At 40.1% G+C, this 26,216-nt stretch overlaps 1 pseudogene; it reads right to left on the bottom strand.

The window, feature by feature from the left end:
- LOC134343795 (receptor-interacting serine/threonine-protein kinase 4-like) overlaps positions 1 to 26,216 on the bottom strand; it is a 39,985-nt pseudogene that overhangs the window by 7,048 nt on the left and 6,721 nt on the right.

Below are 26,216 nucleotides of genomic sequence, written 5' to 3'. Positions count from 1 at the left end.
GGGCAATTTTTCCAGATGGATTCCAAGTGATCTTACGAGGGGAGATTGATAAGTTCGTGGCCTAAGGTAGAAGGAGTCATTTTTAGAAAACCTAGCACATTTATTTTTCCTACATTTACACACTTAGCCCAGCAGTCGTGGAGCATCCGGATCCCTTCTTTGTAGAAGTCGGCATCTTGGACCTCCAGTAAGTGGACCACAGCAGGGGTGATTGATAAGTTCATGGCCTAAGGTGGAAGGAGATGAGTTTTTAACTTCAAACTTTCTGCATTTTCACTCAAAGAGTTGAACCACCAATGCATGTAACAAGAGCTGTATCGCCGTCTACCTAAGGCCACGAACTTATCAATCACCCCTGCTGTGGACCACCTGGAGGTCCAAGACGTTCTCGTTACATGCACCTACAGTTCAACTCTGAGTGATAATGCAGAAAGTTTGAAATTAATAACTCATCTCCTTCTACTTTAGGCCACGAACTTATCAAGCACCCCTGTTGTGGACCACTTCTACAAAGAAGGGATCTATATGTGCCACGACCACTGGACTAAGTATGTACATGTAGGAGGGGACTATGTTGAAAAATAAATGTGTTAGGTTTTCTAAAACTGACTCCTTCTACCTTAAGCCATGAACTTATCAATCACCTCTCATACTAGGCCTTTTTAGAGGGCAGGTCATAACTATATTGCTGTGGATTTAGAGTCACAAGTAGGCCAGACATGGTAAGAATGATAGATTTCCTACCCTACAGCACTGATATGACATTCATCAAGATCTTCTACCTCGACACCTTTTTCCTGAACTTTCCTTTATTCCTAACAACCAGAAATCTAATAAGCTTCCACACAGTATCTATTCACTAATCTCTTAATGGTTTGCCCCTTTTTTCAGATTGTTGCCCTGGTTCTCAATAATACAGGTTTGGAACACTCAATCTGTTATCAAATGTCAAATCCCATGAAACAATCCAGTTTATTCTCACTGTATCCTGTTCGCGTGAAGTATAACCCCTCTTTAGGTGTAGACCAAAAAAACTACATAATATTCCAGGTTCAGTCTCACCAAAATCCCTTATAATTTTCATGAGAGATCTTTACCTTGAAAGGTTCTAGTATGGATAAAGTAGTAGCTGATTGGCAGGAGGTAAAGAGCGGGAATAAAGGGGACCTTTTCTGGTTAACTGCCTATGACTGGTGGTGTTCCATAGGGGTCTGTGTTGGGACCGCTTCTTTTTACATTATATGTCAATGACTTGGATGATGGAATTGATGGTTTTTTGCAGATGATACGAAGACAAGTGGAGGGGCATGTAGTTTTAAGGATGTAAAGAGGCTACAGAAGGACTTAGACAGATTAGGAGAAGGAGAAAGAAGTGGCAGATGGAATACAGTGTCAGAAAGTGTATGGTTATGCACTTTGGTAGAAGAAATAAAAGGGTAGACTATTTTCTAAATGTAGCAAAAATTCAAAACTCTAAATGTGATGTTACTAATCATTTCAGGAGGACGAGTATATAAAAGCAAGGATGTAATGTTGAGGCTTAATAAAGCACTGGTGAGGCCTCACTTGGAGTATTGTGAATGGATTTGGGCCCCTTATCTTCAAAAGGATTTGCTGACACTGGAGAGGATTCAAAGGAGTTTCTCAAACCAAGATTGAATGGCTTGTCATATGAAGAGCGTTTGATGGCTGTGGGCCTGTATTCATGGAATCCAGAAGAATGAGAGGTGATGTAATTGAAACCTATTGAATGCTGGAAAGCCTGAATGGAGTGGATCTGGAGAGGTTGTTTCCAATAGTGGGAGAGTCTAGGACAACAGAACACAGTCTCAGAATAGAGAAGCATTGTTTTAGAATGGAGATGACAAGGAATTTCTTTAGCCAGAGAGTGATGAACCTGTCGAATTCGTTGCCACATGCGGCATGGTAGCAAAGTGTTTATGTATATTTAAGGCAGAAGTTGATAGATTCTAGATTGGTCAGGGCATGAAGGGATATGGGGAGAAGGCTGGAGATTGGGGCTGAGAGGGAAAATGGATCAGCCATGATGAAATGGCGGAGCAGACTCGATGGGCCAAATGGCCTAATTCTGCTCCTCTATCTTGTGGTCTCATGCTCTTATATCATCACCATGAATCCAGATCACCATGGATAATATTTGGAATAGGTCAATATTTGATCTCTAAGGATCTCCTTACTCTAATGATCACCATACAATGCTGGAAACAGTCAGTAGGTCAGCAGTTTTAATGGGAAGAGAAATAAAGTTACCGTTTCAGTTTGAAGATATTAACACTGTTTCTTTTTCTACAGATGCTTTTTGACCTGTTGTGAGTTTCTAGTATTATCTATTTTTATCTCATAATTCTGGCATCAGCAGCTTTTAAAAACAATTTCCATCTTTGTGATCAATCTGATTTATGTTCCAAAATGGATCCTTTGTGATCCTGTCAGTACGTTTTACTTAAAAGCAACATGGACAAAAATAACCCTTAGGGAATCCTGCACAAGGATTCCCAATTCCCTTTGCAGCTCTGAATACTGAATTTTCTCCCCATTTAGAAAATAGTTTATGCCTTTATTCTTTCTACCAAAGTGCATGACCATTTACTATATTTCATCAACCACTTCTTTCCCCATTCTCCTAATTTGCCCATGCCCTTCGGCAGACTCCCTACTTCCTCAACCTACCTTCCTTCCCCTCTACTTATTGTCATATCATCTTCAACTTGGCCACAAAGCCATCATACAATTTATTGACAAATAACGTGAAAAGAAACGATCCCAACACTGACCCCTGTGAAAGAATATTTGTCACCAGCAGCCAACCAGAAAAGGCCCCTTTATTTCCACTTTTTGCCTCATGTCTGTCAGCCAACGTTTTATCTATACTAGTACCTTTCCTGTAATATCACGGGTTCTAATTTGGTTTTGCATTGTCACGTGTGGCCCCTTGTCAAGGGCCTTCTAAAAATTGTCAAGTAAACAACATCCACTGACTCTCATTTGTCTCTCAACTGAAGGAGATTAAATATGTAATATCACTTTTGTAAATTTAGAGTGGTGCACATCAGCTAACAACATATGGAAATTTGCAATTCACAGAACTATTTTCTCCACAAGCTGAACTACACATTAACAAAGGCCAGCATCATTCACATGTTGTTTTATTGCAAAGTAAACACTCCTGAATATTTTGATCAACATACATCAAAGTTGCTGGTGAACGCAGCAGGCCGGGCAGCATCTATAGGAAGAGGTGCAGTCGACGTTTCAGGCCGAGACCCTTCGCCAGGCAACGTCGACTGCACCTCTTCCTATAGATGCTGCCTGGCCTGCTGCGTTCACCAGCAACTTTGATGTATGTTGCTTGAATTTCCAGCATCTGCAGAATTCCTGTTGAATATTTTGATGTTTGTATAACTGCCTTTAAATGAAGAGAATAATTTTGTAAATATTGGACCTAAAGTTCCATTCAATTAATTTTTCTAGACAAAATGAGATGTTTTGGTAATCATTATTAGATTTTACATATCCTGTGCTTGAGTAATTAAACAGCTTCTTCTCATTCACCTAGTGTTATTATGACTGAAGAAATAGAATGAGGGCTATGAAACAAGTATTTACCCATAGCATTACACACCTGAACATTCTACATGCTGTATAACAGGCATAAAACATTTAGTCCTCAGGCTGCTTTTTCATTCAATTACATCTTGTCTGATATACAGAAGTTATATTACATAGGATACATATCACAGTAACTCTGCTCCTGTCTTTCTTCATGTACATCTATCAACATAACCCTCGAGTTTCCTGATGTTCAGCATTTTAAAAAATTATTCCACATTCTTTTTTATCTAAATGTTCTTTTCCATTTCCAAGTGACTATATTATGTTGAAGACCTCTAATTATACCCTGAATCCAATTCTAGCAAAATCTTTCTTAATCTCAGGATCTCTGAGATGCAAATCATTTGTCTTCTTTACTCAAAAGCAGAGAGACAGTGTGTTCATACTTTTCTACCATGACTACCCTTTTCATTTCTGGTACCACCCATGTATATCTTCTCTGCACATTATTTCTATAATATGGTAACTAGAACAATACCCAATATGTTAAGTGTGATCATTCAATGTTCATTCAAGGTTCAGCATATCATTCCACATTTTTAAATCTATTATTCCAGAATTAAACTCAAATGCTTGGTTTGCATTTTTATTTGTCTTAATTGTACTTGTACTCCAAGATACTTTGGTTTCTTCACAGCATCTTTTAGGTAATAATCTTCCTGTTTCTGTGTTGAAATTCATTTGCCCATTGTGCAAGGAAACGTCCTGTAATCAATTGCAGTCATCCAAGTACTGACTATCACCCCAATTTGGTAATTTAGAAACTGTTTTAGACACAGTGCCTAAAGTTCTGTTACACATTGTCAACAGTGATCCCAAAATACTGTTCTGTGGAACACCAACATCTCCCACTGCAAATACTGTATATATCTTTTACTACTACCCATGCCTTCTATCACGAAGCCAGCTAGCAATCCATTCAACTGCACCTCCCTCACTCCATCTTCTTTGATTTTTCCTTTGATCTTCTTTAATCATTAGGCCATTATTGGTAAATTTTATTTTACTGAAGGCCTGAAAATCTGGATAAATTGCACCAAGAGCAGAACCATTATTTAGACTCCCTGTGACCCCTCCAAAGAGTTTAAAGCTGGTCAACCAAAATTTCCCTTTTGAAATCCACACTGATTATTTGTTATAGTACTTTTCTCCTCTAAATGTTCTTCTTTTCGTTAATTTAGATTTCATTATATTTCTTATCAACAGTGTTAAACAGATAGCCATCTTTGTTAGGACATGTTCGAAGAGAGACTTTGGATGAAAATAAACTTACTGATTTTGCTCCTAAAGGTCGAATTCTAGTTTGACCTAATAGTTTTCTATCGTCAGAAAAATACACTTAGCTTTTAACATTGAATTATTTTCTTTATCATCTGCTGAAAGGAATACAAGGCATGTTACATAAGTCAAAATGTCTTTGCTGGAAGGTATGGAAAACAACCCAGCAGGGCATATTTCCCTTTAGGGATAAAGATTATGAGAGAAGGTAAAACCATCAATATGTACTGTTTTCTGCCAACTTGATTACACACTAAGTACATAATAACATTTGTATATATTTATTAAAATAGATAACTGTGATTAATTAGATAGCTATATTTTTGTCAGTCAAGTTCCATCCCAGAGGACTTAACACAAAAATAGTTCAACTTCGATTAAGCATCAAGGGAATACTTGAGCTACCTACTTTTGAATGAGACCCTGAATTATAATCTGCTTCCTTTTTTCCTTATGGATGCAAAGAAAATTTCTTCTGCTGCTGGTGACCCGGGCTGGAGTCAAAGCATTCGGCAGAGATGGTGCTCGGTACTTGGCATCGGAGGGCTGGTCGGAGCTCGAAGTTTTCAGACAACTCAGAGTTGGACTGTGGTCGGGTATGGCATGGAGATTTTTCTTCCTTCTCCTGTCCGCGTGAGATGTGGGACTTTCGAGAGACTTTGAACTTTTTTTACCGTGCTCACAGCCTGTTCTTTATCAAGTTACGGTATTGCTTGCACTGTTGTAACTATATGTTATAATTATGTGGTTTTTGTCAGTTTTTCACTCTTGGTCTGTTCTGTGTTTCTGTGATATCACACCGGAGGAATATTGTATCATTTCTTAATGCATGCATTACTAAATGACAATAAAAGAGGACTGCGTGTCCTCATAATTTAATCTAATCTAATATTGTATAGCATTATTTATCCTAAAGCATATTTTCATTTATCACAGTGAGTGAGTGAGAGAGAGAGAGAGAGAATGAGAATTTCCTGCCACACTTCTCACAATTGGAAAGTACTTATTGCCTGTAAAAGAATTGTGCAATCTGAAAGGTGATTCAAAATACAACCTTTCTTTTATTTTTAGAATTGAATTGAAAATACACTTGGACTAAGATGTTAACTGTCCTGTGCTATCACCAGTGGGATCATCAGTTGATCTGCCATCTGTCTTCAAGAGTTTTGGCCCGCTTATGATCAAGACTCCCTTGAGGTAGTGGGCCAGCAGTGCTAAAGCACCACCTCCCACTGGTGAGCTTAAAAACTTGGCATCTGCCTCTATCAGAGTTGTTGGTTGCTTCCATCCAACAGATAGTCTACTCTTCAGGTGTCTATGCAACTACTGAAGGGTTTGCAAAAGATGGATACTCTGTCTGACTATCTGCCCCTCTGGACGTACTTGGTCCACACCCATGATGATCCTGTCTCTGCTGCCTCAGCTACAGCCCTGCTGGTTGACTTGATCTCTCTTCTAGTGAAGCCAAGGTCACGTAGCCACTTCTGGAAAGTGAACGCAATAAACCCACGGCAACCTGCTTCGAATGGATAGCATGAGACCTTCCACCCTCTGTCTCTGCACTCTGATCTTAATTCTGCATACTTGGTTAGCTTGCACTCATGGGCTTCGTCGATGTTGTCTTCCCAGGGGACTGTGAGTTCACCAATAACCACTTCTTTACTGGTGTCAGACCATAAGATTATATCTGGATGCAATGTGGTGAAAGCTATTTGCTCCGGGAAACTGCCTTTCCCATCCAGGTCAGCCTTGACACACCAATCATTGGCTGAAGAAAGTATGCTTGATCGTGAGCCTGTGCTGTACACCCTTGACTTGGAGCCTTCTTTCACAAATGATATGCGATGTTCTGTGCAGCATGGGGCATGAGATAAGTTGTGCTGCAGTACCCTCTGCTCAACCACTTCTGTTACAACTTTGAGAACATTGTTATGTCTCCAAGTCTACATGCCGCTGGCAAGATTGACTTGCATGCACTCAAAATATGTTGAAGTGTTCCCTTCTCGCCACACACAGCACACCTGTCTGTCTTATCTTCATACCAGGTGCTGAGGTTGGCAGGTGTTGGGAGCAGATCGTACGCTGCTCTGTATAGAAAAGAAATGCGGAGCGGTTCCATCTGCCACAGAACATTCCAAGATAAGTGTCATTGTTCAACACTTTCCCACCAGGTCCAAGCCCCTTGTTTGGCCAGGCCAGCTGTTTTAGCTAACCTCTTCTCCTCTTCTACCTCTCGTATTTCTTGCGTTACAAGCTCACGTCGCTCCTTATCTGTAGAAGATGACCACCACTTGTGGGTTGCCCATCCAAGTCCCTGGCGGCCTAGCTGGGTAGCCCCAACTGTCTCTTTGTGCAACAATCTAGACTCTGCCTCATCAACTGCTACACGGGCTGACCACTTCCTGCCTGATCTCACATCTGGCTGGATTAACTCCCCTGAGTTAAATACACAGTCATTAAGACTATCTGAGGCTGAGGAGAGTTATCACATTTAAGTGCTATACAGAGACTGAAATTTTCAATAAAAGGAGAAAATGCTGGAAATGCTAGCAGGTCATGCAGGATCTATAAAGAAACTAAATTTTTGGCTCATTGGAAGGTTCAATATTTTCCTGGTCAAATGACTCTATTGAATACATTTATTGCAGCAAAGAATATGACTTAGTTTTAAAAGAACCAGCAATTTACTGCAAAATCTTCTTTTTTGCAAAACTGAAATGCATGTGTTACTCACGTTTACCAAGGGACATGCCAATCTCTTCTTCCTCCACATATTCTCCAACCAGATCGATGAAGATTAAAGTAACACCAAAGGTGAAATGTGGGAGTTAAATCAGGATGAGTAATGAGAATAAGAAGCAATAATCCCCAATCTTAACAAGTTTAGGAAATCCACTATACACATGAATACACAGATTCCTGTGATCTGTCTATACCTAGATCAAAAATGCATTATAGAACTCTAATGTGTGTGTGTGTGTAATTACAGCCTCTAAAGTTAAGGGTAGTGCACACAAAATGCTGGAGGAACTCAACAGGTCAGGCAGCATCTATGGAGAGAAATAAAGGGTCAGCTTTTCAGGGCAGTTCTATGAGTCTCATACCTCATTTTAGAAACATTGGCAAATGTAAGTTATCTATGTAATATTTGTTATATTATTTATCTCCTAAAATCTGATTTTCCTATCTAGGTTTATATCCTATACCAAATATATGCAATGGACCAATCTCAAAGTTGCCCAGAAAACCATTATCTCCAGTTTAACTGTTGTTTTCTTCAACTAAGCACATTAAAGCTTTCCAGCTGCAATGCTGAACCTGAATCTGTTGGGCAGTAGAAGTTGGTTATAATCCTGACCCCATCTTTTGTTTCTTTACAACCCATAACTAGTTCTTTTTGCCCTGCATCTTTAATCTTTTTTATGTTTAATGTCTGTTGCCTTCCCTTTCATTTTTTTTTCTCTCATCAGTGTCCTAGTATTGCTAAAGATCCATGAAGTGCTACATAAATTATTTCCAGAATTTTCTCTTTGGTTGCTGTAAAGTGGAGGTGATACATTTACTAATTTTTACTTAATAACAATATCTTATCTAATCATGAGCATACATACATTTCTCAACATCTATATTTATCTTGACATTTACCATGTAGTGCTGCAAGATACAATGGTGTTCGTTCTTTGTAATCCACCACATGAATATTCGCACCATGTTCATGTAAGCACTTAAGAGCACTTACTGTACCATACTTAGCTGCAAAATGGAATGGAGTCTGACGTTCTTCAATTGTCCGTACTTCAAGATTTGCTAGAGGTAAAATCACAAGAAGAGTTAAAATCAGAACAGAAGTACAAGTAGGAAAGAGGGGGACTCAGAAAAGTTATCAAGTGAATATTAGGTAGTGTGAGATGGCAAGTCTCTAGGTTCTAACAGATCTAATTCTTGAACCTTCAAGGAAATGGTGAATAAGTGGTTTCCCTGGATTTGGAGAAGATTTGAGTAGATTTGAAAAGATCAGATGTAAATCCTTTATGAGTGGGAGACAAAAATCAGGAAACTGTAAGACAGTTAACAACATTTGTCATTAGGGAAATGTTAAAAGCTATTACTAAAACCCTATGGCAAGGCATCTTAAAAATTCAAGATAATCAGACAAAATCAATACCATCTTGTGAAAATGAAATCAGGTTTAACCAAGTTGTTAGTGTTCCTTGAAGAAGTAACATATTGCGCAGATAAAGGGGAACCAATGAAAATCTTAAACTTAGATTTCCAGAAGGAATTTGATCATTGCTAGATCAAATATTATTTTTCACAATAAAAACTCATGGATTGAATAGCTAATATGAAACAGAGTTGAAATAAAAAGACCTTTGCTTAGTAAATGTTACAAGCAGCATTCTACGAAGATAACTGCTCAGGCCTCAACATTTTACAATTTATATAAGATATGGGCATAAAATTGCTGATGACACAATGGAAGGTCAGAAAAAACCTAAGTTTTAGAGGACATAAAGGCCATAAATGATGCACATAGGCTAAGTGAGTAGACAAAAATTTGTCCAATGGAATAAGATGTGGTAAAACTGAAATTTTCATTTTGCTAAGAAAAGTAGTGGAAGACAGCTGAGCTCCGAGATGTAGAGGGCATCGTAACAAATAATTCACAAAACATTCATATGCAGTTAATGCAATTAATTAGGAAAGCTAAAAGATTTTTTTGGATGGGGAATTGAATAAAATTCCCAGATTTGTAGGACACTAGTGAGGCAACATCTGGAGAACTGTATACAAAATTGGTCTTCTTATTTAAGGAATGATGTTAATACTATGGGAGAAGTTCTGAAAAAAACTTACTGGACTAATACCTGGAAATGGATGGGTTATTTTATGAGTAAATGTTAGACACACTAGGTCTGCATCTATTAGGACTTAATTGAAACAAGAAAGAACCTAAGACATCTTGTTAAGGTGAATATGGAGACAGTATTTCCACATATGGGAGAACCTGGAATGACTGGATTAAAGTAAGGAGTCACGATTTAAGAAAAGATTACAACATTTTTTTGTTCTATAACAGGATCATGAATCTTCGGAACTCTCTCAAATGACAAATGAATGCAAAACCTTTGACTATTTTAAGACAGACATAGATAAGTTCTCAATTAAGCAAGGTTACTTCAAGCAGGCAGGAATGTGAAGTTGATAGACCATTAAATGACAGAGTAGACTTGAAGGGCCGTAGACTAATGCTCATATGTACATACATAAGATTTATAGCTATAGTTTCATTCAATGTAGAAACTTTCTCTTATTCATAAACATTAAGGCCTAATATATCCTGTATAGGTGTCAAAAATTTCCATGAACTTGGTATTTCAGAGAACAGTTATGATTCGTTAATATAATATGATTTTTCAATTAAAAGGATTCATAGTTATGCTGAATTTAAATATGATGATCCAGAAATTGGCAATGAAATATGTCATTTATTGTGAATAGGAATATACCAGAAAGCATGTAGTCCATAATTAACCAGTATCAAATTGTCCTAGTGTAGATTTGCACATAACATTCATTCACCCACCTCTTTATCACAATAGTGGCTGTTGTTCGTTATTGAGGGATAGTGCAGAGCACACAAGGATGTCAGCATGCAGGATACTCCATTGAAATTTACTGATAACCCAACTTGTCCAGTATGTGAACTCCTCCCATGTGGGACTGGCTAACTGAGTGGCATAGGAATAATACTATTAAGTACCACTACATCTTTCCTTCCCGAAGAAAAAGAAAAACTAGTTATGTACTTCTTGCCCATAGAAGGGCATTGAAATTATAGTCACTAAAACTGAGCAATTCAGAGATCATTTTCTCATGCTGTCTTGTCTCAAAATTTCTCACTTTGACTAAGTCCAGTGAGGTTGGAGAAGGGAAGGAAGAACAAGCAGGCTTGTTCTCAGTCTCCAGCCCACTGACAGCTCTATTGGACTGTAGCCATTTGTAAGAGGTGTGGAGCAATAAGCCAGCAGTGCTTTTGCCTTCAGTAGGAGAATCTTAACAGATTGCACTGCTATTTCTGCTTCTCCATTTGTCAGTGGGTACTGGCGACTGCTTGCATGATGTTTGAACTCATAGTCCCTAGCAAAGGGTTTGAATTCTGAGCAGCCGAATTCTGTCTGACACAAGTGTCTCTGGTATTCCATAGCAAGTGAATACAGCTTTCAGGTACTGTATAACTGCTGCTAAGGATGTGAAGGACAACTTGGACACCTGAACATTCCATGAGTAGTAATCCACAGTGAAAGATAATAGTCTCTTTTCAGCTTGAAAATATCTGTAACTGCAATTCGCCATAGGAAGTCTGGGAATTCTGTGGAACAGACAGATTCAGCATGATTTTTGTGCAGTTTTCTCCAAGCCTCACATTGAATTAAATTGAATTGACTGAATTGACTTTATTACTTACATCCTTCTATACATGAGGAGTAAAAATCTTTACGTGATGTCGCTGTATAAATGTGCAATTTACAGTAATTTATAATAAATAGTATACAACAGTCAACATAACATAGAAATACAATTGTATCAGCATGTATTAATTAGTCTGATGGCCTAGTGGAAGAAGCGGTCCCGGAGCCTGTTGGTCCTGGCTTTTATGCTGCGGTACCGTTTCCCGGATGTAGCAGCTGGAACAGTTTGTGGTTGGGGTGACTCAAGTCCCCAGTGATCCTTCGGGCCCTTTATACACACCTGTCTTTGTAAATATCCTGAATCGTGGGAAGTTCACATCTACAGATGTGCTGGGCTGTCCACACCACTCTCTGCAGAGTCCTGCAATAAAGGGAGGTACAGTTCCCATACCAGGCAGTGATGCAGCCAGTCAGGATGCTCTCAATTGTGCCCTTGTCGAAAATTCTTAGGATTTGGGGGCCTTCTTCAGGATGTTTTACATGCCTGTAGATCTCCCAGCTGTGTGCTCACACCTGGACTGCTTTGCTCTTAGGCAATATTTTTCAATGCCTTGATGTCCTTGGTGGATTTGACTGATGATTTTAGTGTGCACAGAAGCAGGAATGACGAGTCTGGAGCCTCTTAGCTGCAAACTATTGAGAATGGTGAATGTGTCTCTTTCAAGCCAGTAAGGTCCGAGTTCATTTTGGAACAACTGGCCATCCATGCTCACAGTATTGTAAGACCTTGCTGCAGATTTGGTCCTTATTCAACTCAGCACAAATTTCATCCAGTTTATTCTGTGATGCAGGAAAGCTTTCACATACCTGCGCTATGTAGATATTGGATCTTCCATGAGGATGGAGTCAGCTTCTGTCCTTGACAGAGTGTCTGATGTTGTGAAAGACTTGCCGGGGACATGTTCAATATCATAAGAGTATCACATAAGCCTCATTCTGAATCTTTGGCGATGTGGAGCTAAGTCATCCAAGTGTTTCGAGCTAAGGAGGCTGAAAAGTGGCTTGTGGTCTGTTTCAGGTAGGAATTTACAGCCTATCATGTAGCAGCTGAAGCATTCACAAGCCCACACAAGAGCCCAAATCCCCTTTTCGATTTGGGCATAACGCTGTTCAATCGGAGTTTCCATACAGCACTTAAGTGTTGCATGAGCACTCCCCGAGACCAAAGGAAGAAGTGTCTGCTGAGATTTTGGTTGCTTTGTTTGGATAAAGAATGCCAGTGTTGGAGGAGAGATAAGCACTGTCTTAAGTGATGAGAATGATTTCTCTCGTGGTGAGTCCCAAGTCCATACATTTCTCTGAGAGGGGAGGTCACGTAGTGGCTTCCTTTTCTCTGTCAAATCCAGAATGAACTTTCCCAGCTGGGTTACCATGCCAAGGAAACAATGGGTCTCTGATGCCTGTTTTTCTTGCCAGTTTTGTGAACAGTCATTTGAGGATGACCATGACATCTGCCCAGTGTTTTATCAGATTAACACAGATCCTCACTGTGCCATCTGACTTGGGAACAGGAACAATGCCCACACACACACACTAGTCCGGGGGTCCATTCACTCTAGTTATGAGGTCAAGTGTCTCCAGTCTCTCAAGTTCAGCTTTGTCTTTGTTCATCAATGGGACTGGTGTATACCTCACTGTGTCAATGAGTAAGGTATCAATCCTGGCCTCCACTGGATAAGGTACTCTTCTTTCTGTACTCCCAGGCCTGTGAACAATTCCAGCTACTTCTTCTGCTACTGAACATTGTTTAACAAATCCAACCTTGCAATGAGGTTCAGCTTCTCAATGGTATGTCATCCCAGTAGTGGTGAGAAGAGATTCTGAACAACATAGACACCCTCTCTTAACTATTTCTCATTTAAAGGTAACATACCTGAACAACTGGCGTACTGTCGCACTGTCGCACTCACCTCAATAATAAGCAAATGCTTTGAGAGGCTGGTCAAGGATTACATCTGCAGCTTGCAACAATCCAAACTGGACCCCCTAAAATTCACCTACTGACACAACCGATTGACAGATGATGCAACAGCCACTGCTCTATATACCATTTTTACACATCTGGAGAAGAAGGATGTTTATGTGAGAATGCTGTTCTTCAAATACAGTTCACCATTCAACACCATAGTTCCATCCGGGCTCGACAAGAAGCTCAGGGACCTCGGCCTTGACCCTGCGTTGTGCAGCTGAATCCTAGACTTCCTGTCAGATCGCCAGCAGGTGGTAAGAGTGGGCTCCCTCACCTCCACCCCTCTGACTCTCAATACAGGAGCCCCTCAGGGCTGTGTACTGAGTCCCCTCCTTTAATCCCTGTATACCCATGACTGTATCACCACCTACAGCTCCAATCTGCTAATTAAATTTGCCAATGACAGTATATTGATTGGCCTTATCTCAAACAATAACGAGGTGGCCTACAGGGAAGGAGTCATCTCTCTGACACAGTGGTGTTAAGCAAACAACCTCTCCCTCAATTATCGCAAAAACAAAGGAGCTGGTTGTGGATTACAGGAGGAATGGAGACGGGCTAACCCCTATTGACATTAATGGATCTGGGGTTGAGAGGGTAACAGCTTTAAGTTCCTCGGCATCCACATCACCGAGGATCTCACGTGGTCTGTACACACCAGCTGTGCCTTTTTCACCACACAACAGTGCTACTTTCACCTCAGAGGGTTAAGCAAGTTTGGTATGGGCCCCAAATCCTAAGAACTTTTGACAGGGACATCATTGAGAGCATTCTGACTGGCTGCATCACTGCCTGGTATGGGAACTGTACCTCCCTTAATCGCAGGACTCTACAGAGAGTGGTCCAGACAGCCCAGTGCATCTGTAGTCGTGAACTTCCTATGATTCAGGACATTTACAAGGACAGGTGTGTGAAAAGTACCCGTAGGATCATTGGGGACCCGAAACACCCCAACCACAATCTATCCCAGCTGCTACCATCCGGAAAACGGTACCACAGCATAAAAGCCAGAACCAACAGACTCTGGGACGGCTTCTTCCACTAGGCCATCAGTGATTAACTCACGCTGATTTGAGTGTACTCTATATTACATTGACTGTTCTATTTATTATAAATTATTAAAAATTACTATAATTGCACATTGCACATTTAGACGGAGACATAATGTTAAGATTTTTACTCCTCATGTATGTGAAGGATGTAAAAAATAAAATCAATTCAATTCAATTTTACAGATAGAAGTAGTAAACATTTCTTTCACACTGAGTTTACGTTTCCTTGGCCCCATGAGCACTTTCTTCGTTGGATTTAGCGTAATTCCTGTTGTCTCCAACAGTTTTGTGAACAGTCATTCAAGGATGAATGTGACATCTGCCCCAGTGTCTATTTTGAAGGTCACTGCCTCATTTTGCAACTGAACACTAGCCTTGTCTGTTTGAATCTAGAGCCCCAAGGAAAGTTCTCTCTTCATCAGAATCATGGCCTTCTTTGAGCACCTGAAGAACTGTTTTTGATTGACACTGGGTTTTATAATGGCCAACTCTATTACATTGGTGGCATTTCACTTCTTTTACTGGACAGAGCTCTTTGACCTGGACTCGAGACTTGTCGCATCTCCTGCAGCTGGACATTTTACCTGCTCTTAAATTTCACTTATCTGTTTTGTTTGAGCTGAGCTCTACTGTCATCACTTTCTGTAGGCATTCTAACTGCATCTTGTTTGTATTCTTATTTTTGTATAGCTTCTAGCTTTACCTCGGCATTGATTTCGTGCCTGAGTTCTGCCTGTTGCTAACAAACATTTTCACTCTGCCTGACCATAGTAATAGCTTTCTCTAGTGAGAGATTAGTCTACAACTGAAATCGCCTTGACAATTTGGTGTCTACTAGCCTGACAACAACCCCAATGAGCTGATTTCTCAGATTACCATATGCATAGCTGTCTGAAAAGACATACAATGCTCTGATGAAGTCAATTACACTTTCTTCTAGCTCTTGTTTTATGGAGTTGAACTTTGCCCTCTAATATCACATTTCACTTTCCTGTGAAATATTCTTTGAATTTGTTCTGCATGGTTTTGTACTGCTTTTTCTGAGCATCTGTCAGTCCAAACCACCCATGATGTCTTCTGCTTTATCGCCCATGCAGTCTATCATTGCAGTTAGTTAGTACTCTTCTGAAGCTTGTATGATTTTGCTTGCAACCCTAAGTCTCTCAAAGCATCTGAGCTATCTCTCAAAAGTATGTAGATGTAGGTACTGCAGGTACTTGCACCATTTTCTGTTTGTTTATTAATTATTTTATTTATTTGGACTGCAAAAGTCTTCTATACTCTCCTTGGGAGTTTGACTGACTTCTCTGCTGTGTCTGTGTCTCTGTGCACTTTCACAGGCTGGTGTCCCACCGATTACTACTATGTATTCACTTCTGGATGTAGCTTGAAGGTGTTGCCTGACAACTCTGGCCCTTTCTCAGCTCTTGCCTCGTTGTGTATGCAGTTAGCAAACTAACATAGGCAGTTTAGGTTGATAAGTCTCTGAATATTTTTCATAGATATATGAAAACAAGAAGAGTCTTACTGTAAATTCTTTCTTGTTAGGGATCTCACTTGGTCTGTAGCACCGATTCATTGACAATTAACCACATCTGATACCATACTGTGTTTGTTATTGAGGGATCGTGCAGAACACACCGGGATGCCAGCATGCAGGATTCTCTACTGAACTTTATTGATAACCCAGCTTGGACAGTATGTGAATGCCTCCCATGTGGGTGCGGCTAACTGAGTGGTACAGGAATAACACTATTAATTACCACTACTGTAGCCAGGTGCACCTAAACTGCTTCTCACAACAGCATATATTCACAGGGTGCAACTATGTGCATGGGTAGAACTATCTGAAGATAGCTGCCGCTGAAGGGAACAATGTACATCCTGTAAAGGTGAGATACTTACTACCTTCAGCTACAGCTGAACAGCACTCCAAAACTTTGTAAGGATCTCTGCAGACAAAGTGCAACAGAGTAAAATCTGGCCATCAGGAAAGAGGCTATGTAGCATCCATACTAGGACCACCAGACTCAAAAACAGTTACTTTCCCCAGGCAGTAAGGCTGATCAATGGTTCTACCTACAAACCCACTCCACCATAACACCCACCAACACTACTTTATCATTTCCTGTCGGAGTCACCTTATATACAGACACTCCAGTGCTTAGAGTCACTTTATGAAGATACAATCAACCTAAAGTTCAAAGTTCAAAATTCAAAGTACATTTTATTATCGCATACAGTATATGTCACCATATACAACCCTGAGATTCATTTTCTTGTGGGCATCCTCAACAAATCTATAGAATAGTAACTATAACAGAACCAATGAAAGGCCCCCTAACTAGAGCATTCAACCAGAGTGCAGAAGACAACAAACTGCGTAAATACAAAGAAAAATAATATAAATAAATAAGCAACGAGAACATGAGATGAAGAGTCCTTGAAAGTGAGTCCGTTGGTTGCGGAAACATTTCAATGATGGGGCAAGTGAAGTTATTCTCTTTGTTCAACAGCCTGATGGCAAAGTAAATGTTCCTGAACCTGGTGGTACAAGTCATGAGGCTCACGTACTTTCTTTCTGATGGCAGTAGCAAGAAGAGAGCATGTCCTCGGTGGTGAGGGACTCTAGTGATGGATGCTACTTTCCTGCAACAGTGTTTCATGCAGATATGCTCAATGATTGGTAGGGATTACCTGTGATGGACCGGCCCATTTCCATTACTTTTTGTAGGATTTTCTATTCAAGGGCATTGGTGTTTCCATACCAGCCTGTGATACAGCCAATATACCTGTATGTGTTCTCCACTATACATAAAGAAGTTTGTCAAAGTTTTAGATGTCATGCCGAATCTCTGCAAACCCCTAAGCAAGTGGAGGCACTGCCGTGCTTTCTTCATAATTGCACTTATGTGCCAGGCCCAGGACAGGCCCTCTGAAATAGTAACATCTAGAAATTTAAAGTTGCTAACCCTCTTTCACTTCTGATCCTCCAGTCAGGACTGGTGCACGGACCCCTGGTTTCCCTCTCCTGAGGTCTATATATAATTTATGTTATCTCATGTATTTATATTTATTGTATTTTTTATTATTGTGTTCTTTATCTTACTGTGTTTTTTGTACTGCATTGGATCCAGAGTAACAATTATTTTGTTCTCCTTTACACTTATGTACCGGAAAATACATTAACTAATCTTTAATCTTAAATTAAACAATCTTGGTAGGAATAAATGTGGGAAAATGTCACTTGTGTGATGATATCCTGAATTATCCCTTATGGACCGTACCTTTAAAGAGAGACTTGGAGAGAGAGAGAGAGAGAGAGCAACAAGCAGCTCCTGGGTCGCCATGGTGACCGAGGGCGGCATTATGTGATGGACGGCTGGTGTTCAGCATGCTTAGATAAATACAAGGTCAGCTGGTTGTTAGACAGACACACATGGTTTTGGACACTGCATGAGCTTTGTGTGCCCACAGAAAGGTGGGTTTTAGAGGATCAATCAGGAGAATCGATCAGTGGCTCTCGCAGTGTGGAAAAGGTGTGACCAGTGGGAAGTTATCAGTGTTTCCAACCCTTGCCTGGTTTGATAACTTTACCACAGAAGACGGTCTCCTTTTTGTGGTCACATTTGGTGACTTTTAAGGGATTTCAGAGGACAACGGAGGATTGATGGCATCGGCTTACTCGGACAACCACCACACATCTCTCTCTCTCTCTCTCTCCAACACTACTCAACTCAATAACACGAACTAAACTGACTTCATTTACCCATCATCGTAAGACTGTATCCATTTACCTCCTAAGCTTGAAAAAGCTGGGCTTTTATATATTTCCACACTTATATATGCATGAATTTTGCTAACTTGTTTGATTTATCTGGTTATATATTACTGTATTACATAGTTACTAATAAAATAGCTTTAGCTAACAGCAATACCAGACTGCAGGTGTTTTTCCATTTCTGCTGGTTCTTTAACCCGTTACGGGGTACGTAACACTTGTCATTCCTCATCTGATTGATGCCGAAGTCTTCGTGTAATCAGGCACAGCCTGTTTCGCTGCCTAATTTAGTGGAGTCAGGTCTTCAATAGAATATCAGGGGGATTAGGTGATCCCTGATGTCAAATTCAGCAAGGCTTTCAATTTGTTGTTTCCTTCCTTTTCGTCCTCCTGATTAATCAAAACAAGGCCTCTGTCCACAGTGTTGAGATACTTTGAAGCAAAGAACAGATCCCTCTATGCCCTTGTTATCCAATTAGCTATCCAGATATATTTTAATCAGTGCAATGTCCAGATGGGTGCATCAGAAACTGCACTGCAGTTATTTACCTAGGCTACCTTGAGAGCACCTTGCAAATACATTCCAAGTGGAACCAATGTTGGAACATGATCTCCTGCAAGTTCCCTCGACACACAATAATGATGAAAGAGCAGAAATATACTTCCAAGTCTGGATGGTGTGGCACTTTAAGTCCCAGAACTCCCTTTCCAACAAGGAGGGAATATCTTACCCGAAGACTGCGTTGGTTCAAGAACGGGGCTTATCACTAATTTCAAGGATAATAAATACTAGCATAGCTAATAATGTACACATTTATGTAAAACAAACAAATAAAGGGAAAAAAAGACTAGGAAACAGCTAGAAATACTTCCAGAAGAGGGGCATCTCTAAGAGCAACCTTACTTCCTACTTCACCTTCACAACATCCTAACAATTTAGCATAACAGGTATCAAATGTCTGTTGCACAAGGACTACTGTTTGATGGAATCCACTAGTAAATCAACATGCAGATACAATTTTAAAATGAAACAGACTGATCTCAGATCAGCACATGATCATTAGGTAGTTGGGAATGGGCCTCAATGAACTATTTGGCCTCTCCAAGGTGGAAGCAGCGCCCTGCAACAAAAAAGATACATCAGATGCTTCCTGACTTTATTCCTATCCTTTGCAAGCCAGATCCATGTTGTGAGTTGCCAGCCTCCTGGTACTGAAAAGGGGAGGCCCAAAACAAATTCCAGTATTTCCAGAAAACTTTCAACTCGCTGCACTTTCCCCAATTTAATTGATGCTCTGATTATAATAAAATGGAGGCAACTGCCACGCAGCAGTCAGCACATGTCATGAGCCCTGTGGTCCTCTGCGGTGTGCCATAGAGTGTTGGGCTTCTACGTTTCTCAAGAACCTGCATTTACTAATTGTTGGCTTAACAAGAGTCATTAAGCTCTTATGCTTTCTGTTTCATCTCATTAAGGCAATTGTTACTGGCACGGGTTTTCCGAATGCTGTGATTATTTAGAGTGGACTCCCAATTAGGGCTCATCGCGGGGTCCTTCTGTTTAGAATGATTTGTCTCGCAGTGTTACTCAGTCATGCCATTGATATTCTGTTAGAATTCCTATGTATAACCTCTTGTTTCCATCCCTACATGGGAGTCTGCCATTCCACCATTGCCAGCACGCACCGTGACAGCACATCAATGGTCTTGAGAAGTGAATACAATGATTTAAAGCAGGAAAACATATATAGTATTGCTTCATGCACATTCACTGTCAATATTTTTAACAGCAACATAAAACTTTTATTCCAGTACTGTCATTGATAAATGCTTCCATCACCCCAATTCTGAAAACTCAAATTAAAGTAAATGTATAAAAATACCAAACCAAATCACAACTAAGTTTGGGCTTTTGTCGAGGTAAATCTGAATTCCTAAATTTTGTACAATGCCTATGTTTATCTTTACTCCCGTCACATAGCAATCCAACATCTGCATCATCACACGTGGGTGGAGCAAGTGGGTGGAGCAAGCAGTAAACAGATGGAAGCAGGCATCCTCAAAACCTGAAAAATCATGTGGCTTTCCAATAAAGGACCTTTGGAAAGTCTATCTCAAACTGCAGAATCAGGTTTAGCAGAGACAAGAAAATCAGCAGATACTGGACATTCAAGCAACGCACACAAAATGCTGAAAGAATTCAGCAGGCCAGGTGATATCCATGGAAAAGAGTAAACAGTTGACATTTCGGGCTGAGATTCTTCATCAGTCGAAAATATTAACTGTTTACTCTTTTCCATAAATGCTGTCAAGCCTGCTGAATTCCTCCAGCAATTTCTGTGAGAATCAGGTTTAATATCAGTGGCATATGTCATGAAATTTGTTGTCAGATGGCAACAAGTCGACTGATAGCAGAAGATTGGCAATTAAAACCTGCGGGCAACTGACACACTATGTCTTTCATAATCACTTAAAGAGTTATTTCATGACCTACAGAAATAGCACAAAAAGATTGGTCTTCAAGTAATCATAACATACACTAAAATGCAAATATAATTTTAATTTTATGCTAATTAAAAGCAAAACAAAATCTGAAGACAACAACTAAAGAGCAATTTGATTATAGAAAGAAGATCCTGCTTGGTACATTAATTCATGCTTTGCTAGTGGCTATGTATTTCATTCCTATGTCACAACTTCATTATTCTGTTTCTGCTGGGGTTCATAATAAGGCATGCAGCAGACTGAAAGTTGCTGCAAACTCCATAAACAAAGTAGAAATGACAGATTCAAATAAACTACGAACAAGAGAAAATCTGCAGATGCTGGAAATCTGAGCAACACACAAAATGCTGGAGGAACTCAGCATCTATGGAAAAGAGTACAGTCAACTTTGAGCCAAAACCCTTCAGCAGGACTGGAGAAGGAAAAGCTGAGGAGGAGATTTAAAAGGTGGGGTTGGGGGGAGAGAGAAAAACACAAGGTGATAGGTGAAACTCAAAGGGGGAGGGATGAAGTAAAGAGCTGGAAAGTGGACTGGTGAAAGAGACAGAAGTCCATGGAAGAAAGAAAAATGGGGGAGGAGCACCAGAGGGAGGCAATGGGTGGGCAAGGAGATAAGGTGAGAGAGGGAAAAGGGGATGAGAAATGGTGGAGGAGAGGTGGGAAGGGGGGTCATTACCAGAAGTTCGAGAAATCAAATAAACTCAAATAAATCTCTGCTTTCAATCACAATGACACACATTTGATAATAAACTCGGTTACAAGACCATCAGTATTTAGTGTGCTCTATTCTTAGTTTGTAAAAGGATGCCACATACAGTATAAAATGTTTGCCAAGAAGTGTCTTAATCTGTCTTTCATTAACCAAGTTTTCAATCATCCTCTCACTTCAGTTCAAGTTCACCAATTGAATTACCTTAAAATGAATAGATCTATAGAGTCTCTCAAAAGCAGAGGTAGAGGAGCATGCTTCATGATCAACTCTTCTTGGTGCACAAATATATCAGTGCTGTCCCAATTGTGCTCACCAGACCTGGAATATCTAGCAGTAAAGTGTTGTCCTTTTTACCTACCACGGGAGTTCTCTGGGGTCATTCTGGTAGCAGTTTACATTCCACTTCAGGCCAATGTCAAGCAGGCTTTAGATGGGATCAACATGCACAGAACAGCGCACCCTAATGCTTTCACCATCGTTTTGGGAGATTTTAACAAGGCCAGTCTGAAAAAAAATCACTATGCAATTACCATCAACAGATCACTTGCAATACCAGAGGAAATAACACACTAGACCATTGTTACACCACCATCAAGAATGCCTACCGTGCTATTCCACGCCCTCACTTTGGGAAGTCTGATTACCTAGCTGCACTTCTACTCCCTGCGTATAGACAGAGTCTGAAGACTGCAACAACAGCAGTGAGGACGAAGAAAGTATGGACAAGGGAAGCACAAGAGTGCCTTTAGGACTGCTTTGAATTGGTGGACTGGACTCTATTCAGGGATTCATCTTTGAATCTCGATGAGTATGCTGCAGTTGTTACCGGCTTTAATAAAACCTGTGTGGATGAGTGTGTGCCCACAAAGACTTTCTGCACATTCCCAAACCAAAAGCCGTGGCTGAACCAGAAGGTACCTCATCTGCTGAAGGCTAGATTTGTGGCATTTGTCTGGCAACCCAGGTCTGTACCAGAAAACCAGGTATGATTTGCGGAGGGCTATTTCAAGGGCGAAGAGACAATTTCAAATTAGGTTGGAGGTGATATCAGATGCACGGCAACTCTGGCAGGGACTGCAAGACATTACTTTCTACAAAGCAAAACCCAATAATATGAATGGCTGCGGTGCTTCACTACCAGATGAACTCAACACCTTCTATGCAGGCTTTCAAAGGGAGAACACAACTACATCTGTGAAGATCCCTGCTGCACCTGATGACCCTGTGATCTCTGTCTCAGAGACTGATGTTAGACAGTCTTTAAAGAGAGTGAACCCACGCAAGGCGGAAGGTCCCGATGGAGTACCTGGTAAGTCTCTGAAAACCTGTGCCAGCCAACTCGCAGGAGTACTCAAGGACATTTTCAACCTACGGGCGGAAGTTCCCACTTGCTTCAAAAAGGCAACAATTATATCAATGCCTAAGAAGAATAATGTGAGCTGCCTTAATGACTATTGCCCGGTAGCACTCACATCAACAGTGATGAAATGCTTTGAGAGGTTGGTTATGACAAAACTGAACTCCTGCTTCAGCAAGGACATGGACCCATTGCAATTTGCCTATCGCCACAATAGGGCAACGGCAGACACAATCTCAATGGCTCGCCACACAGCTTTAGACCACCTAGACAACACAAACACTTATGTCAGAATGCTGTTCATTGACTATAGCTCAGCATTTAATACCATCATTCCCACAATCCTGATGAGAAGTTGCAGAACTTGGGCCTCTGTACCTCCTTCTGCAATTGGATCCTTGACTTCCTAACCAGAAAACCACAGTCTGTGTGGATTGGTGATAACATATCCTCCTCGCTGATGATCAATACTGGCACACCTCAGGGGTGCGTGTTTAGCCCACTGCTCTACTCTCTGCATACACATGATGGTGCAACTAGGCATAGCTCAAATACCATCTATAAATTTGCTGACGATACAACCATTGTTGGGAGAATCTCAGATGGTGACGAGAGGGCGTACAGGAGCGAGATATGCCAAATGGTGGAGTAGTGCCGCAGCAACAACCTGGCACTCAACGTCAGTAAGACGAAAGATCTGATTGTGGACTTCAGGAAGGGTAAGACGAAGGAACACATACCAATCCTCATAGAGGGATCAGAAGTGGAGAGAGTGAGCAGCTTCAAGTTCCTGGGTGTCAAGATCTCTGAGGATCTAACCTGGTCCCAACATATTGATGTAGTCATAAAGAAGGCAAGACAGTTATTAGGAGTTTGAAGAGATTTGGCATGTCAACAAATACACTCAAAAACTTCTATAGTTGTACCGTGGAGAGCATTCTGACAGGCTGCATCACTGTTCGTTACGGAGGGGCTACTGCACAGGACCAAAAGAACCTGCAGAAGGTTGTAAATCTAGTCAGCTCCATCTTGGGCATTAGCCTACAAAGTACCCAGGACATCTTTAGGGAGCGGTGTCTCAAAAAGGCAGCGTCCATTATTAAGGATTTCCGGCACCCAGGGAATGCCCTTTTCTCACTATTACTATCGGGTAGGAGATACAGAAGCCTCAAGTTTCTGTGATTCAGAAGGCCTCAGCGACTCAGGAACAGATTCTTCCCCTCTGCCATCAGATTCCTAAATGGACATTGAAGCTCTGGACACTACCTCACTTTTTTTAATATACAGTACTTCTGTTTTTGCACATTTTTAAAAAATCTATTCAATATACATATTTGATTTACTTGTTTATTTATGTTTTATTTTTTACTATTATTATTATTTTCTTCTCTCTCTGCTAGATTATGGATTGCATTGAACTGCTGCTGCTAAGATAACAAATTTCACGTAACATGCCAATGATAATAAACCTGATTCTGATTCTGATGAAGGTATTGTGCAAGCATCTACTGTATATAACCATAACCTGCATGATTCAGTGCTAATGATCACACATTAGCTGGATACTGTTACATTCTCTTTTGCACAGAGTATGTTGATCATTTTTGTACGCAGTATTCTTTTGAATCTAGAAATCCTACTCTTGAATTTATTCTTATAATTTTAGTTATTATTATTAATTCACACTGATACAATTGTATTTCTATGTTATACTGACTGTCCTGTTGTACATACTATTTATTACAAATTACTATAAATTGCACATTGTACATTTAGACTGAGATGTAATGTAAAGATTTTTACTCCTCATGTATGTGAAGGATGTAAATAATAAAGCCAATTCAATTCAATTCAGTATTCCAACTAACATTTATAAAGAAAGTAGCACAATGACATTCATTTTATCTTCACAAAGTATTGCAAAACAAGAACACTTTACATCCAATTAATTAGGTATGAAATCTGCATTTTACATGCAGAAGTTACTTACCATTATGTTGTAATAACAGTTCAATCATTGTAGTGTAGTTCAAAGACGCAGCGACATGTAGTGGAGTTCGGCCATATATATCAGCATGGTTTACATCAGCTCCATGCTCTATTAAAAAGGTGGCAACATCGACATGCCAATAGCGAGCAACCTAAAAAAGATACAGAATAAAAACAAATAAAAGAGATTTTTCTACATGGCTAAACATTGGTTTCAACTTTTCTTCTTGCAAGTTTTATCTTTCAAATTACACATTTGCTGGATGAATTGATCATGGATAAAATAAATTACCAAATGCATTAACAAAAACATGAAAACTAAGGAGCTATTCTCATCTAATCCTTTTTACATTTTTAAAAAATTCTGCATGGATCACAATAGGATGAATAAGTGTAAATATCATTAGTTCCACATCACCACTTAAGGTGCATTTAGCTCCTCATTGTGGTCAATACATAAACCAGTTGTAATTTTACTTAGTTGATATTCAGATTTCAAATCCATAAGGATAAAATCATCTGCAAGAGTACCCACTTCCTTGGCAGTCATCCAGATATTAGTTATGATCTCCCCATCACATAATAGATAATAAATGACTGGATTTATCTATTATAGCCATGGATCATGATACTTCTTGAATTTGGTGAAACCAATTAAGCATACATACATTGGAACACACACAAAATGCCTGAGGAAAGCAGGTCAAGCAGCAATGAATAGATAGCCAACATTTCAAGCCAGGTCCCTCCTCCAGGACTACATACATTGGAGCCAACTGAGCCAACTAATATATATCATTATTTATATGACACATGGGTAGAACGCATCTCCCCTCCTCTCTCTTTTCTCTTGTTTTTAAGCCATCCCTTTGGATTGAGATTGAATTGCCTGGATTCTAAGTCTCTGAGATATGAGGTGGCTGACGAATACAATGTAGTACTAGCAGATCTACCATAAGAACCACTGCACTCCTTCCACCATTTATGCTGAGCTGCTCTGTACTCCTGTTGTATGGATTTGAAGCTGTCAGTGTCATCCAAAATACTCTTTCTTCACACGTGGGCCAGGGAAACATTATGGAGGCCTTCGGTGAGAGTTGTCTCTTGAAATATGGGAAAAATGGAGGACTCATTCACTGCAATGTCAAAAGTCAAATTTTGCAATATGTCTCAGCACTGGAATAATTTCTACCACTTTGTGGAAATTTGTGGAAACAAAGTTACCTCACAACCTCTGTTAGCTTCAGCGCACTGTTGTATGTTGCAATGGCCATTCCAGTTTGCCCACGTTAACTAAACTTATATTCAATATTTCTCTTGAACAGAACCTTAAGTCTTGTTAGCACTACTCTATGGGGCATCCTGTAAAAAGCTAGAGCTACAGAAATGCCAACAGAAGCTCTAAAGACCCCATCCCTGGGAGAGGGATCCGATGGCAGCCTGTGCTGAAGTAAGGATGGGTTTAAG

The sequence above is a fragment of the Mobula hypostoma genome, chromosome 1 (assembly GCF_963921235.1).
Source record: "Mobula hypostoma chromosome 1, sMobHyp1.1, whole genome shotgun sequence".
NCBI lineage: Eukaryota > Metazoa > Chordata > Chondrichthyes > Myliobatiformes > Myliobatidae > Mobula > Mobula hypostoma.
This window is presented reverse-complemented; position numbering and strand designations above follow the sequence as displayed.